This window comes from Carassius carassius, chromosome 15 (assembly GCF_963082965.1).
Source record: "Carassius carassius chromosome 15, fCarCar2.1, whole genome shotgun sequence".
In the NCBI taxonomy this organism is placed as follows: Eukaryota; Metazoa; Chordata; class Actinopteri; order Cypriniformes; family Cyprinidae; genus Carassius; species Carassius carassius.
This window is the reverse complement of record NC_081769.1, coordinates 17,575,101-17,589,902: the sequence shown is the minus strand read 5'-3', so window position 1 is coordinate 17,589,902 and position 14,802 is coordinate 17,575,101. Positions and strand designations below refer to the sequence as shown.

Sequence of the window (14,802 nt, the reverse complement as noted above, 5' to 3'; positions counted from 1 at the left end):
AATAAAACCGCGTCACAGCCGCGGCTTCGATGTTCAGTGAACACGAGATGGGTTTTATGGAGGAATATAACTGACAAAATTAATCAAATAAATACATAAATGCACCATAATAAAATACATACATAATAAAATGTTGCAATCAATAAATAAAATGGGATCATAAATAAGGCTCAATTATCTGTACTCGTATCTAATGTATAGGCTATTTTTTATTTGCTGAAAAAAGTAGTCCTTTAATGATATATTAATTTCAATTTGACATTGGACAAACAGATGTATTATAAACAAATATTATTTTATAACAAATAAATGTATCATAAAAGATAGCTTTCAATAATTTACAGACATTTTCAAAGGTGTTTTCTGCATATTTTGAATTATGTAATATTAGTGTTGTGTTTTTTGTGTTCTTACACTGTGCTATGATTGACATTATAAAAAACTGCAATCAAAAAATATAAATGAAAAAGTACAAAAACACAAAATGAGAACAAGTTTTTGAAAACCTCAAACAGTTTTTGAAGCAGTGACATACTAGTAACAAAAACAATTAAGTGTCATACATTAAGACACAAGTCAAATATACATATAAAGTTTTATTTCAAATACAGTTTCACTGTAAATGTTTTATAAACTCAACCACAGCTCTGGTTCTATCTGAAATGAAACACACACACACATAGGAAAACATTATCAGGATGATTAATGCAGATGAATTATTGATAAAGCACATGAACAATGATGGGCCTGCACTGTGTCTCCCACGTGACCTGCAGCCAATCATCTCACCTATCCAACTCTTTATATACAGTCGTGGCCAAAAGTTTTGAGAATTACATAAATATTGGAAATTGGAAAAGTTGCTGCTTAAGTTTTTATAATAGCAATTTGCATATACTTCAGAATGTTATGAAGAGTGATCAGATGAATTGCATAGTCCTTCTTTGCCATGAAAATTAACAGACATGTTAAATTTTAAAAAAATTGACTTGACATGTTAAAAGGAGGCTGATGCTTGAAATCATTGTTCTTCCATTGTTAACCATGGTGACCTGCAAAGAAACGCGTGCAGCCATAATTGCGTTGCATAAAAATGGCTTCACAGGCAAGGATATTGTGGCTACTAAGATTGCACCTAAATCAACAATTTATAGGATCATCAAGAACTTCAAGGAAAGAGGTTCAATTCTTGTAAAGAAGACTTCAGGGCATCCAAGAAAGTCCAGCAAGCGCCAGGATCGTCTCCTAAAGAGGATTCAGCTGCGGGATCGGAGTGCCACCAGTGCAGAGCTTGCTCAGGAATGGCAGCAGGCAGGTGTGAGCGCATCTGCACGCACAGTGAGACGAAGACTTTTGGAAGATGGCCTGGTGTCAAGAAGGGCAGCAAAGAAGCCACTTCTCTCAAAAAAAAACATCAGGGACAGATTGATCTTCTGCAGAAAGTATAGTGAATGGACTGCTGAGGACTGGGGCAAAGTCATATTCTCTGATGAAGCCCCTTTCCGATTGTTTGGGGCATCTGGAAAAAGGCTTGTCTGGAGAAGAAAAGGTGAGCGCTACCATCAGTCCTGTGTCATGCCAACAGTAAAGCATCCTGACACCATTCATGTGTGGGGTTGCTTCTTATCCAAGGGAGTGGGCTCATTCACAATTCTGCCCAAAAACACAGCCATGAATAAAGAATGGTACCAAAACACCCTCCAACAGCAACTTCTTCCAACAATCCAACAACAGTTTGGTGAAGAACAATGCATTTTCCAGGACGATGGAGCACCGTGCCATAAGGCAAAAGTGATAACTAAGTGGCTCGGGGACCAGAATGTTGAAATTTTGGGTCCATGGCCTGGAAACTCCCCAGATCTTAATTCCATTGAGAACTTGTGGTCAATCCTCAAGAGGCGGGTGGACAAACAAAAACCCACTAATTCTGACAAACTCCAAGAAGTGATTATGAAAGAATGGGTTGCCATCAGTCAGGATTTGGCCCAGAAGTTGATTGAGAGCATGCCCAGTCGAATTGCAGAGGTCCTGAAAAAGAAGGGCCAACACTGCAAATACTGACTCTTTGCATAAATGTCATGTAATTGTCGATAAAAGCCTTTGAAACGTATTAAGTGCTTGTAATTATATTTCAGTACATCACAGAAACAACTGAAACAAAGATCTAAAAGCAGTTTAGCAGCAAACATTTTGAAAACTAATATTTATGTAATTCTCAAAACTTTTGGCCACGATTGTACATCCACTTCACCCATTGGCTTGAGATCCTAGAGAGAGACTTAACCGGGACAAGGATGAGAAGGTCGGAGACGTCTCAGATTTATAGTTTGGCAGAGGTTTGATTCGGTTCATCTGCTAATATCATTAACGCAGGCATGACACAACTGGGAGGACACACACACACACACACACACACACACACACACACACACAGTCAAACAGATTGTAAAATGTTGGGACCTGGTTTTTGGAAGACACACACACACACACACACACAATAACTCGTTGCTCTGCCTGAGAAGGATTATAATAACTCACCATGTAGACTGAGCCTTGGGGAGGTGCCTGCTGGGAGGAGAGAGGGAGAAATAGATTTAATAACAGAGCATAGATAGATATACATTGAGAAAGTACGACAAGGAGAGAGAGAGAATGAAAGAAAGAAGGGGGAGTAAAAATAGATTTGATAATACAGCAGGGGGAGAAGGAGGTGCTGTGCATTTCAATCACCTGTCTTAGATCATCAGGATTTTCATAGATGTTCTCCAGCTCTCCGGAGTGGTGAGACAGCGATAGCTCGACACCTACGTGAACACACACACACGAGGGCTTCTGTCCATCAACATCTGCCAGGGTGAACTGACAGCCTTCAGATCTTTGATGGACAGACTCAGGGGGGGGAGACAAATGCAGGGCCTTACTTCGACGGCTGATGAAATAGCCCTGTCACCATAGCAACCCCCCAACAGCTAGGGCAATCAGAGGGATCAGAAATAGAAGGAATGGGAAGGTGGAGACATGAGAGGATGCTGAGACATCTCCTGCTGGTGGGAGTGTGAGAAAGACAGAAAAAGAAGTGCTAAGTTAGGTTACCCATCAGTGAGTGTGCAGAAGTGTGTGTGTGTGTGTGTGTGTGTGTGTGTGTGTGTGTGTGTGTGTGTCGGCACTCACCCGCAGGTGGCAGTGCAGGCCCTGGAGAAAATGTTGGATCTTCAACAAGAGTTGAGTAGACAGGAATGGTTAGAAATGTATCCATTAATTCCAGGAAAATAAAATATTTAAAATATAAAATAAAATAAAGTAAAATAGTGGGACAGTGTATGTAACTTTAGATGCAAACACAGCGAGAGCGGAAGACACAAATGATCCCAACAGTAGACATGATGTCATGAGTATTTAAATATCCCTGAATGCATGTATTGGAAAGATGAAGAGATATGGAGGATGAGGAAGAGACATGAACAAAATATGTTTTACATATGGTGAGGTGACATCATTCATGTAAACGATAAGTGTTGCTGCTCTTATCTACCCGCTCTCAGTCTCACTGTTATCTGCATGTTGTAAATACCCTCTAATCGTGGTTTAAACTCTAGGGAAAAAAAACAAATAACTGTGTAAAAATAATAGAAATAATGTTTTAAATATTTGTGAATTAAAATTTACTTTTTGCATCTGAACCTGAATTGCATCTGAATTTAAGAAATTAAAATGTTGTTATAATTGGTTTTATTATTTAAGTAATTTACCGATAAACATGGCCATCTGCTCTATCCCTCTTTGACAAATTAAATGACAGAGGCAGGGATTTGTGAGTAAATCATTTGAAATGGATTTGTGAAGCAGACAAAGCTATATCACATGACTTCAGAAGACATTTATGGTCAACTCTTAGGGGCTGTTCACACAAAATGTTTCTTTTTTGCTTTACACTTTTATATAGTTTTTCTATGTAAACTTGCACTAGACATGTCTGATTATTACTGTTGTGTCTCATCTATTTTGAAGTGTCTCATGTATCACATGGCATTCTAAAAATGCAGCAGTCAAGTTGTTAAAATGCAGCAGTCAAGTTGTTAATAACAGCTGTTAAAAACCGCACCTCTAGGCGTTTTCATGCGTTTTTTACCCCCAGTAGCCTGCATCTCATGTTTTTTCCATTCCACTGTGCTGCTTTTCCATTGTTTTCTATGTAAACATGCATTGGATGGATGTGCACTCGTGACTTCTATCTTTTGCAGTGTTGCACACATGACAAAGCGTTCTAAAAACACTTTTAAATATACACCTCTAGTTCTGAGCTACCAGTACATTCTTGAAAATTTCTCCTTTCATGTTCAATAAAAGAAAGAAATTCACACATTTTTGGAACAACATGAGGATGTGTAAATGATTTTTGTGTGAACTATCCCTTTAACAGAAGAATTCTGCAGAGGGTCTATTTTCTGCACCCTGCTGCTCCAGAGACTCACTAGCCATGTTTTAAATAATCCATAAGGATGGAGTTAGGTTTCATGAAAATGATTGGTCAAAGGACTCGCACATGATTGAGCTACAGTATGGTATGTGACCTTTGCGGTGACCTACATGATTGCACTAGCTTAACTAATGTTCTCGTCGTTGGTTCATTAAATTCAATGAAACACAGAAGGTCTGTCACACAGAACAAAAATAACTCATTGGAATAAATATTCATCTGCAGTCTGGCCATTTTCCAGTTGCTGACACCTTGACTTAAAGAATTTACAGCAAGAAATAAATAGAGAGAAGGAAAAAAAAAAGAGTGCCAGACAGAGACAGAGAGAGAGAGAAGAATAGCATACACTTTCTCTCACCTATACTGGCCATTGTGATGGTGTACATATATTGCACTGATTTTCCATTTTTCAGATACAGAGTGCAGGCATACTGTCCAGTTGTCTCAGGGGTCACAGGGAGCACTACAGAACAGCAAAACAACAGCTGACTGCAGAGAGCGTCTGGGATCCTGAACATACGACCACTTTACAGCTTTAACTTGAGATCCTTCTGAGTACAAACAACTTAGATTAAGAGTGGTGTGGGAGGACTTGGTGTATCCTGAGGAGGAAACCGGCAAATAAGATGATGAAAGAGGAAAAATGAACGCGAAGTGTTAAAATGATATATATTGATTAAAGAGCCGGGTGTAGCCGGTCAGATGAGCTTGACTGTGACTGATGTACAGTGTCTCCTCAAACTCAAAGCAGTATCAATCCTGAGCTAATTGAGCTCGGTGGTTACCAAAGTAATGCCACAACCCACAGAATTGTCAGCGGCATGGACAGGTGTAATTACACATAATGAGATCTGTAATGAGGCCTACTAAAAACATTACTCTAGAGAGAGGGAGGGGAGAGAGATATATATAGAAAGAAGAGACAAAAGTAAAAGAATTGAGTGAGAAATAGGAGAGCGGGGAGGACGTGAGGGAAAAAAGAGATTAAAGTAAGAACAGGGGGAGATCAGATTAAGAACGGGTGAGAAAGATGAAAGTCCAGACACTGACTGATTGACTCTTGCATGCTGAACTACATTGATTGATAGAACCGCCTGTGCAATTATAAAATGAATCCAAGAGCAATGATGCAAGAACATGCATCATTAAGAGTCAGTGAATGAGTGTTCTGATGTGCTCTCTCTGATAATGACTGTTTAATCACAAAAAAAAGGAAAAGGAAAGGAAAAGTTGACAGAAGAATACAAATGTTATTATTATTTTGGCACCCTCTTTCAGTAGTTTTAATTATTCTCGGATCCATTCAAGGAAACTGGTCCGAATGAATCTGAATAAACTGACTCAAATAACAACAAAACACAAACAGCAATTTAAATTTAGTCCGGTTCATCACTCAAAGATTCAATGACATCAAAAGACTACAGAAATATGGAGTTGCATATGATAATTTCTTTTTGTAAGTCATTTATTTCATCTGAGTGACAAAAAGTGCACCAAATAATGTATCAAACCAAACAGGTTTGATGAAAATAAATTACAATAGAAGTTTATTTTTTAAGTTATATTTAAAAATTTAGCATGAAGGATTTATTTGTGTAGATAATTTTTATTAATGTACCCTCGTAATTTTCTATAATAATTCAAACAGTACACATTTACAAAGTTTCTTTTATTGTTGTGTTCATTCAATACAAGCATTCAAATAAAATCAGTATTTAGTGAGTTGAAAGAGCCTGGTGGAGAATGCTAGGTTTCAGTGACTAGAGTAGGCTGCTGGGTAAATGGCACGTAGGGAAAGGTCCCATTTTGTACACAATAGTATTCCAGTAACAAAAGAGCCTATTACCATGTGTCACCTCTGTGAAAGAGAGCACAGCTTTCACTGAAAGAGAAATAGTGGGACACAGAGAAAGAGAGTTAGGCATTGTTTATAATAAGGCTGTCACACACCTGGACTTATTTTGTGTGTTTTTTCCCCTGTGACCCAGTTTCTGTCTTCCGTGTGTGGTTTTGATTAGTTCCCAGGTGTGTCTAGTCATTTCCCCATGTGTTCCATGTCCCTGTTAATTTAGTCATGCCATCCACCTGTGTCTCCCCAATTATCCCTTCTATAAAAGCCTTGTCCTTTCAGTTCTGTTTTGTCGGGTCTACTCGTCTAAATGTCAACTTGTCTACTTGTCACCTGTTACTTGCCTCTTGCCACCTGTTATTTACGACTTACCTTGTTTATGTTTTATTTAATAAATCCTTGTATCGTTTATCCCTCGGCTCCGTGTTCCTTCCAGCAGCATAAGCCGTGACAGAAGACCCGACCTGAAAAAGTTAAAAACTGCGTGTTTTCCCTCCGTTTTGTGTTCCGTTTTTTTTCAGTCTTTTTTTTTTTCCGTAGTGTTTCATGGATCCCCTCTATCGCCCCGAATACCTCCTCCTCCTGCTGGAGCAGGAGGGACTGTCTCTCGAGGACCATACCAGACGGTTTCTCTGGCTAGCTAATGCCACCAGCTACCCGGACCACGCGCTCTGCACCTTTTATCACGCCAGCCTGAACCCCCGTTAAGCCCAGGACGGGCTCCTGTTCCCCCGTTAAGCCCAGGACGGGCTCCTGTTCCCCCGTTAAGCCCAGGACGGGCTCCTGTTCCCCCGTTAAGCCCAGGACGGGCTCCTGTTCCCCCGTTAAGCCCAGGACGGGCTCCTGTTCCCCCGTTAAGCCCAGGACGGGCTCCTGTTCCCCCGTTAAGCCCAGGACGGGCTCCCTGATCTTCCGTTAAGCCCAGGACGGGCTCCTGATCCTCCTTTAAGCCCAGGACGGGCTCCTGAACCCCCGTTAAGCCCAGGACGGGCTCCTGAACCCCCGTTAAGCCCAGGAAGGGCTCCTGATCTTCCGTTAAGCCCAGGACGGGCTCCTGATCCCCCGTTAAGCCGAGGACGAGCTCCTGAACCCCCGTTAAGCCGAGGACGGGCTCCTGAACCCCCGTTAAGCCCAGGACGGGCTCCTGAACCCCCGTTAAGCCCAGGACGGGCTCCTGAACCCCCGTTAAGCCCAGGACGGGCTCCTGAACCCCCGTTAAGCCCAGGACGGGCTCCTGAACCCCCGTTAAGCCCAGGACGGGCTCCTGAACCCCCGTTAAGCCCAGGACGGGCTCCTGATCCTCCGTTAAGCCCAGGAAGGGCTCCAGCCCCAGAGCTTACTCCAATGCCTGCTCCTCCAAAATTCCCACCCACTCCTGCCTCCTCCTCCGCTGTCGTCTGGCTGCCCCTCTGCTCGCCCTCAGCCTACCATCATTGTGGTGCGAGCTCAGCGGGACCGCCATCCTCCAGCGACGCCTTGGTCGGCGTCTCCCTCACCTCCGCCTCCAGCCTCTGAGGCCTGGACTCCGCCTCGGCCCGTTGACCCGTCGGCTCCACCATGGCTCCTAGCTCCTTCCTCTCCGCCGTGGCCCGGCAGTCCGCAGGCTCTGCCTGGCTCCCTCGTCCCTCCGGCTCCGCCTTGGTCTGGCATCGTCCATCCTATGCCTCGGGACTCCACTCCTCCGGCTTCGCCTCATCCCTCCGTCCCTCCGGCTCCGTCAGGCTCCTTCATCCCCTCGGCTACACCTCAGTCCTCGGTCACTCTGGCCTCACCGCGGCCTTCCGGATCCACATCGCCGCGTCAGTCACCAGAGCCATCTGTTCCGCCTAGGACCTCCGGCTCCTCCCTGTCACCCTGGCTCTTCAGCTCTCCGTCTCCGCCTCGGGCTCCTCCTCCACTTGCTCCGTTGCCGTGGGTCGAGTCCCTGGAGTCAGTGACCATTCCTCCTCCATGGCTCCTTCCACCGTCGGCCCCACCTTGGGCCGTTATGGCTGTGGCCTGGGTCCTGCTGGGTACCTCCTGCTTCACATCCTTCCTGTCTCCTCCCTGGCTCCTCCCTCCGTCATCTCCTCCCTGGCTCCTTCCTCTGTAGTCCCTGTCTGCTGGCCCCCTCCTGGGAGGCTGTCCTCCACCGGAACCTCCTCCCAAGTTCCCACCCACGCCTCCCTTTGTTGTTTCTACGGTGCGAGGACGCACCTACCGGGAGGGGGGAGTACTGTCACACACCTGGACTTATTTTGTGTGTTTTTTCCCCTGTGACCCAGTTTCTGTCTTCCGTGTGTGGTTTTGATTAGTTCCCAGGTGTGTCTAGTCATTTCCCCATGTGTTCCATGTCCCTGTTAATTTAGTCATGCCATCCACCTGTGTTTCCCCAATTATCCCTTCTATAAAAGCCTTGTCCTTTCAGTTCTGTTTTGTCTGGTCTACTCGTCTAAATGTCAACTTGTCTACTTGTCACCTGTCACTTGCCTCTTGCCACCTGTTATTTACGACTTACCTTGTTTATGTTTTATTTAATAAATCCTTGTATCGTTTATCCCTCGGCTCCGTGTTCCTTCCAGCAGCATAAGCCGTGACAAAGGCAGAGATATTCCTAATTTTTTATGAATGTAGTCTTAGACCTGTAACATTGTTTGAATTAAATACTAATAGAGTAGTGTGACTCTACAATTTTCATAGCCATGAAAATAAAAAAAACTCTTTGAATGAGAAGGTGTGTCCAAACTTTTGGTCTGTACTGTACCTTTCAGAATTGATGGTGCCTTTCCAGATGTGTAAGCTGCCCATGCCACACGCACTCATGCAACCCCATACCATCAGAGATGCAGGCTTCTGAACTGAGCGCTGATAACAACTTGGGTTGTCCTTGTCCTCTTTAGTCTGGATGACATGGCGTCCCAGTTTCCCAAAAAGAACTTAAAATTTTGATTCGTCTGACCACAGAACAGTTTTCCACTTTGCCACAGTCCATTTTAAATGAGCCTTGGCCCAGAGAAAACACCTGCGCTTCTTGATCATGTTTAGATATGGCTTCTCTTTTGACCTAGAGTTTTAGCTGGCAACGGCGAATGGCACGGTGGATTGTGTTCACCGACAATGTTTTCTGGAAGTATTCCTGAGCCCATGTTGTGATTTCCATTACAGTATCATTCCTGTATGTGATGCACTGCTGTCTAAGGGCCCGAAGATCACGGGCATCCAGCCTTGAACCTTACGCACAGAGATTGTTCTAGATTCTCTGAATCTTTGGATGATATTATGCACTGTAGATGATCATAACTTGCAATTTTTCTCTGAGAAACTCCTTTCTGATATTGCTCCAATATTTTTCACCTCAGCATTGGGGGAATTGGTGATCCTCTGCCCATCTTGACTTCTGAGAGACACTGCCATTCTGAAAGGCTCTTTTATACCCAATCATGTTCCCAATTGACCTAATAAGTTGCAAATTGGTCCTCCAGCTGTTCCTTATATGCGCATTTGCCTCTTATTGCTACCTGTTCCAACCTTTTTTGGAATGTGTAGCTCTCATGAAATCCAAAATGAGCCAATATTTGGCATGACATTTCAAAATGTCTCACTTTCAACATTTGATATGTTATCTATATTCTATTGTCAATAAAATATAAGTGTATGAGATTTGTAAATTATTCCATTCCTTTTTTTATTCACAATTTGTACAGTGTCCCAACTTTTTTTGAAATAGGGTTTGTATTTACACTGAGTGAAAATAGCATATTTTCTTAGTGATAGATGCTATTTAAACTAAGTGCAAATACTGTAGCAATGGATTCTATTTACACTAAGTGAATATAGCAGTATTTTTAACTATATGCTATTTACACCAAGTGCAAATAACTATAGTTTCTATGTACACTTTTAAAATAGCAGGATTTTCTACTATTTATACTACTTATTGCAAATAGTGGCAATAACCTGCACCTCTGTATTGTAGTACATTATAAAACAGTACACAATAATAATGTATTGAGTGTAAATTATAATTTTAATTAAAATTATTAAATGAATGCCACCTTATTGGTACAATAAAGCCCTCACTACACCTACCCTAACCCTACCCCATACTTTATTTTCAGCTTTTCGATTATTTCCTTAAATTTTATTTAAAATAAATGCCTTTCTGGTGTGATATGATATTTGAAAAGGGAGAAAAAAAGTTTGGCGTACTCAAACTCAGGTCAATTGTGTCAAAATGCATGTGCTTAACCATCCATGCCACTGAAGGTGATGTTTATAAAGCGTCGTATATAGTGTTGACTACCCCAATCACATGTTGCTGGGCAGAGTTAGTGTAAATAGCCTCTGCCAACAAGGCAGGCTATTTGCACTTAGTGTAAATAGACACTCCGTTTTGTTTCTCATAAGCGAAAATAGTTACAAACAAAGTCAAAAGAGAACCAACCTCTGTTTATGTGAGCAACACCTAGTAGTGATGTAATCTTAAATTAATCAGTGTTTTGGAATGAACTGGTTAATAAATGATTCAGTGACTAATAAAGAAAACAGCTGCATGTGAAATCGCAGTTATTATTTTGTGAAAGTAAAAAAAAAACTTGTTCTATATCGTTTGAATCTGTGTAGTATAAATGTGATCCAGATGTACAGTACTACAGTAAATTCATCCTGATGTCATTGTCATGTGAACTGCCAGTGTCAATTGCATTTCTTCACTGCTATTAATAAATCCTCTCTTGTTGCATTATGGGATAGTAAAGTGTCAACTGGATTCACACTTCAAAATCTCACTGTAAATAGTAAGTCATCCAAATTTTTTTCATTACTGTTTTATGAATACTGTGAATTTAGACTGTACCATTCTTTTCATGTACAGATTTTTTGGTCTACTACAATTAAGTGGTTGAGATGTTGGACTATTGTCTTTATCACAGTTACACTACAATAAAAACTTATCATTTGCATGTTTTAACGCTTTGTGGTTTAAAACCAAGTGATTTGAAGCCACTGAAAAGCAACCAACAGCAAAAGAGAACTCATTTTACTATATGACTGCGAGAGAGGTAGGCACATTTGGTCATATTGCCACCCCTAGTAGATAAGTATGCATATTTGGATGCAGCCTGTCTTTGTTTCATTCCATGAATAAATTATTTGAACAAACTGGTTGAGTGAATGATTCAAACGACTTACACATAAACACAGCCATTTCTCATCATCTACTAAAATACAGATGTAACCTACAGAAATACTTTTAAAAACAAAGAAAGTCACAAGACTGAACACAAATTTTACTCATTTACCGTTCCCAATACAGTGAATGACATTTGAGTCCACTATACGGAGAGGAAATTAACAAAATTAGACAATTTTGAAGAAGAATCCCTTCAAATCTTTCAAAAGATAACATTGACTAAACTTATCTGACTGGCATGTTTTAAAAATATATCTCCAAATCTCACGGTTCACTGTCACATTCTCCCAGTGTCCTGAGACAGACGTGCCACTGTTACCATGGACACGGATTCTGCAGGTATAGACTCCGCTGTCTTTACTGCTGACGCCAGGCAGCTTGCTGAGCAGACTGCCCGTGCCATGGGAGATTTCAGTGTGTAGCTGTTCACCCGAGGGAGACACCCACGTTCCCCAGACACCTGAGCTGCCAGTCTCACAGTACTGTCCACTGTGACGGGGGGCGTGGGAGTGACAGATACTGCAAAAGAGAAGGAGAGAAGAATACCTAGAGATATCAGACACATTGAGACACGAAGAACGTGTTGTGGTGTGGTTGTGATATCTACATTTAATCAGGCCGAGAAGAACAATCCTCTGCTGTAGCTTCTTGTCATCCTGCTCTATCACACAGGAGTAGCGTCCTTGCGCAGCTGCTGCGGCCCTGAAGGTCAGTGAGGCATCTGCGGAAATCCCAAACTTTCTGCCACCAAACACTCTGCTGCTGTGTCCATCTGTTTGTCCATCGATGCAGTTGGCTGATAACAAATAAGACCAGCGATCCTCCCTGGCTGCCGTCATCTTCCAGGTAACCAGAACAGAAGATGTGGGTGGTGAATCAAAGCAGGACAGTGTGACAGATGTGTCCTCATGTACCATGACCACATCATTCCATACATCACCTACAGTATATAGACCAGACTCTTTTGGCACCAGAAGTCACTTAGACTCTTTTGCAGATTTGCTGAAAATGTACTCACCCTCACACCATACAAGATTTAGAATTAGTTCACTTGCTCACCAACAGTGTTGGGTTAGTTCTCAAAAAATGTAATATATTACTCATTACTAGTTCCTCCTTTCAAAAGTAATATATTTATTACTGCCAGCCAACAGTAAGTAGGCTAGTTAAATTGCTTTTCTATTACAACCCAAAAACTTGGTAATTGCATAATTTTTGGAGCCTCTTAATACATGAAAGTTACAGATAAATGAAGAGTACATTTTGCTCAAAATGATGACAAGCCAAAATATTTCAAACAACTTCTGTTATTTAATAAAGCAGCAACAAAGTAATATCTGCAACATTGCTCCAGCAGGTAATACCAACCAAACATCTTACACATAACACTGCTCAATGGCACCTGTGCAGTAAATGGGTGCCATCAGACTACAAACAGCTTATAAAAACATCACAAAGCTGCATGTTTGTAATATACAAATGCATCAAGACGTTTTTTAATTTTAAACCATTGCAACTCAAAAACTGTTCTAAACAAACTTAATACAAACTGTCTTTGTATTAAGTCTGTCTTTTTATATACATTTTGTAAAATCTTTTTTGCAGACCCCCTTAAACACCCCTTTCAGTCGCCTGGGGGTCTCTATATCCCAGTTTGAGAACCCCTGTAGTGTAGTGTAGTGTAAGCCGCTGTTATCTATGTTAATCAGCCAATGAATATAAGCCCAATGCAATTTAGTGTCTGAGTGGTTCATTAAGATAACGCAGAATCCCCCTTAATTGCTTCTAGTCCCTAATATATGTTTGATTTCTCTGTGTTTTTTTATGAAATTAATAATATTGGAAATTTAACTTTTCAAGTTTCAAGTCCAACTTTATTTCAGGCAACCATAAAGCGAAGCAACATTCCAAAGGTGGGTGAAAAAAAAAACTCACATTATCTTAATATATTATGTATAGTTTAAAATATAATAATAATAATAATTATAATAACAATACACACACATACATAGATTTATCTTACCTGCCATGAGTGGCGACATGAGGAAACATGAACCAGAACAAATAAGTATGAAAGCATGAAAATATTTTTTCATGGTGCTGCTAGGAAGCCACATTTTCTTAACAGTTAGCTAGCTAAAGTGCACGAATTTGTCTTCTTTTCTCACATTTGACACAAGAACAAGACAGGAAAAGGGCCCAACATTAAAAGCTGAGAGCAACATCTGACAGAAGCTGATAAACACAACAAATGTCAAAACACTGACAAAAAAAAAACAGAAGCAATTTTACAAACGTGGAGGCCGATAAAACAGAGCACACACTAATTTACATGCAGCTATAATCACAATGAGATAAGTCCATGCTTTTCTCTGCAGCCACATAGTTATGCTTCTGGCTTTAACAAGGAACATATCAGAACAAATAACACAAAATAAATGCATTTCTGAACTCTAAATCATACGAAAAGTTGGTTGTCCATAAAAGTGGACAGAACAGACTGTTAGACAAGAGTCGACTGTGGGAATTGCTCGTGAAAAGACAGAGAGAGAGAGAGAGAGAGAGAGAGAGAGAGAGAGAGAGAGAGAGAGAGAGCATAAGAAAAAGGATTTAGAGATGTAATCAGAAATGGTCTTCAGCTTCTGGCTAAATGTCTTTACATCCCCGTAAATGTCTTTAATTAAAGCTAACAGACTTATCAGCACTTCCAAGTCCCATTACCAGCTCAGCTCCTAATCACCTCTGAGCTAAAGAACGAAAGAGGGTCTACAAAAAAAGAGATAAAACTGAAGAAAACTGAAATGGAGAAAGAATGGACTGGGTAAATGAGCAGGGGAAGAGAAACTTCAGAGAGAGCAAACTAGGCCAAAGCAGCTAATGAGAGGCATAGTACTGTGCGTGTCATTGGCCCGTGTAAACAATCAGAAAGAGAGAATGAGTAAAGAGAGAGATGCTTGGGTTATGATCTTAATGGGGTGGTGGAAGTGACATATACTGAACGTGACTAGTGAGGTACAATCAAGAATTCTGCATAGGACAGACCTATTTCAGCAGACATAATGATCTCACTCAAACATGCAGATTTCTCTATTTCACCTTATATCTGAGAAAAAAAATTATATATATATATATATATATATATATATATATATAAATAATTTTTTTTCTTATATATATATATATATATATATATATATATATATATATATATATATATATATATATATATATATATATATAAAGCATAACTTCTGAACAAAAGCTGTAGATCTGTAGAACTGGAGATATTTTCGTTTATTTCACAGA

The 14,802-nt window shown here is 40.8% G+C and overlaps 1 pseudogene; it reads right to left on the bottom strand.

The window, feature by feature from the left end:
- Window positions 1-627: 627 nt before the first annotated feature.
- Window positions 628-14,465, bottom strand: LOC132157911 (uncharacterized; annotated as a pseudogene).
- Window positions 14,466-14,802: the final 337 nt, after the last annotated feature.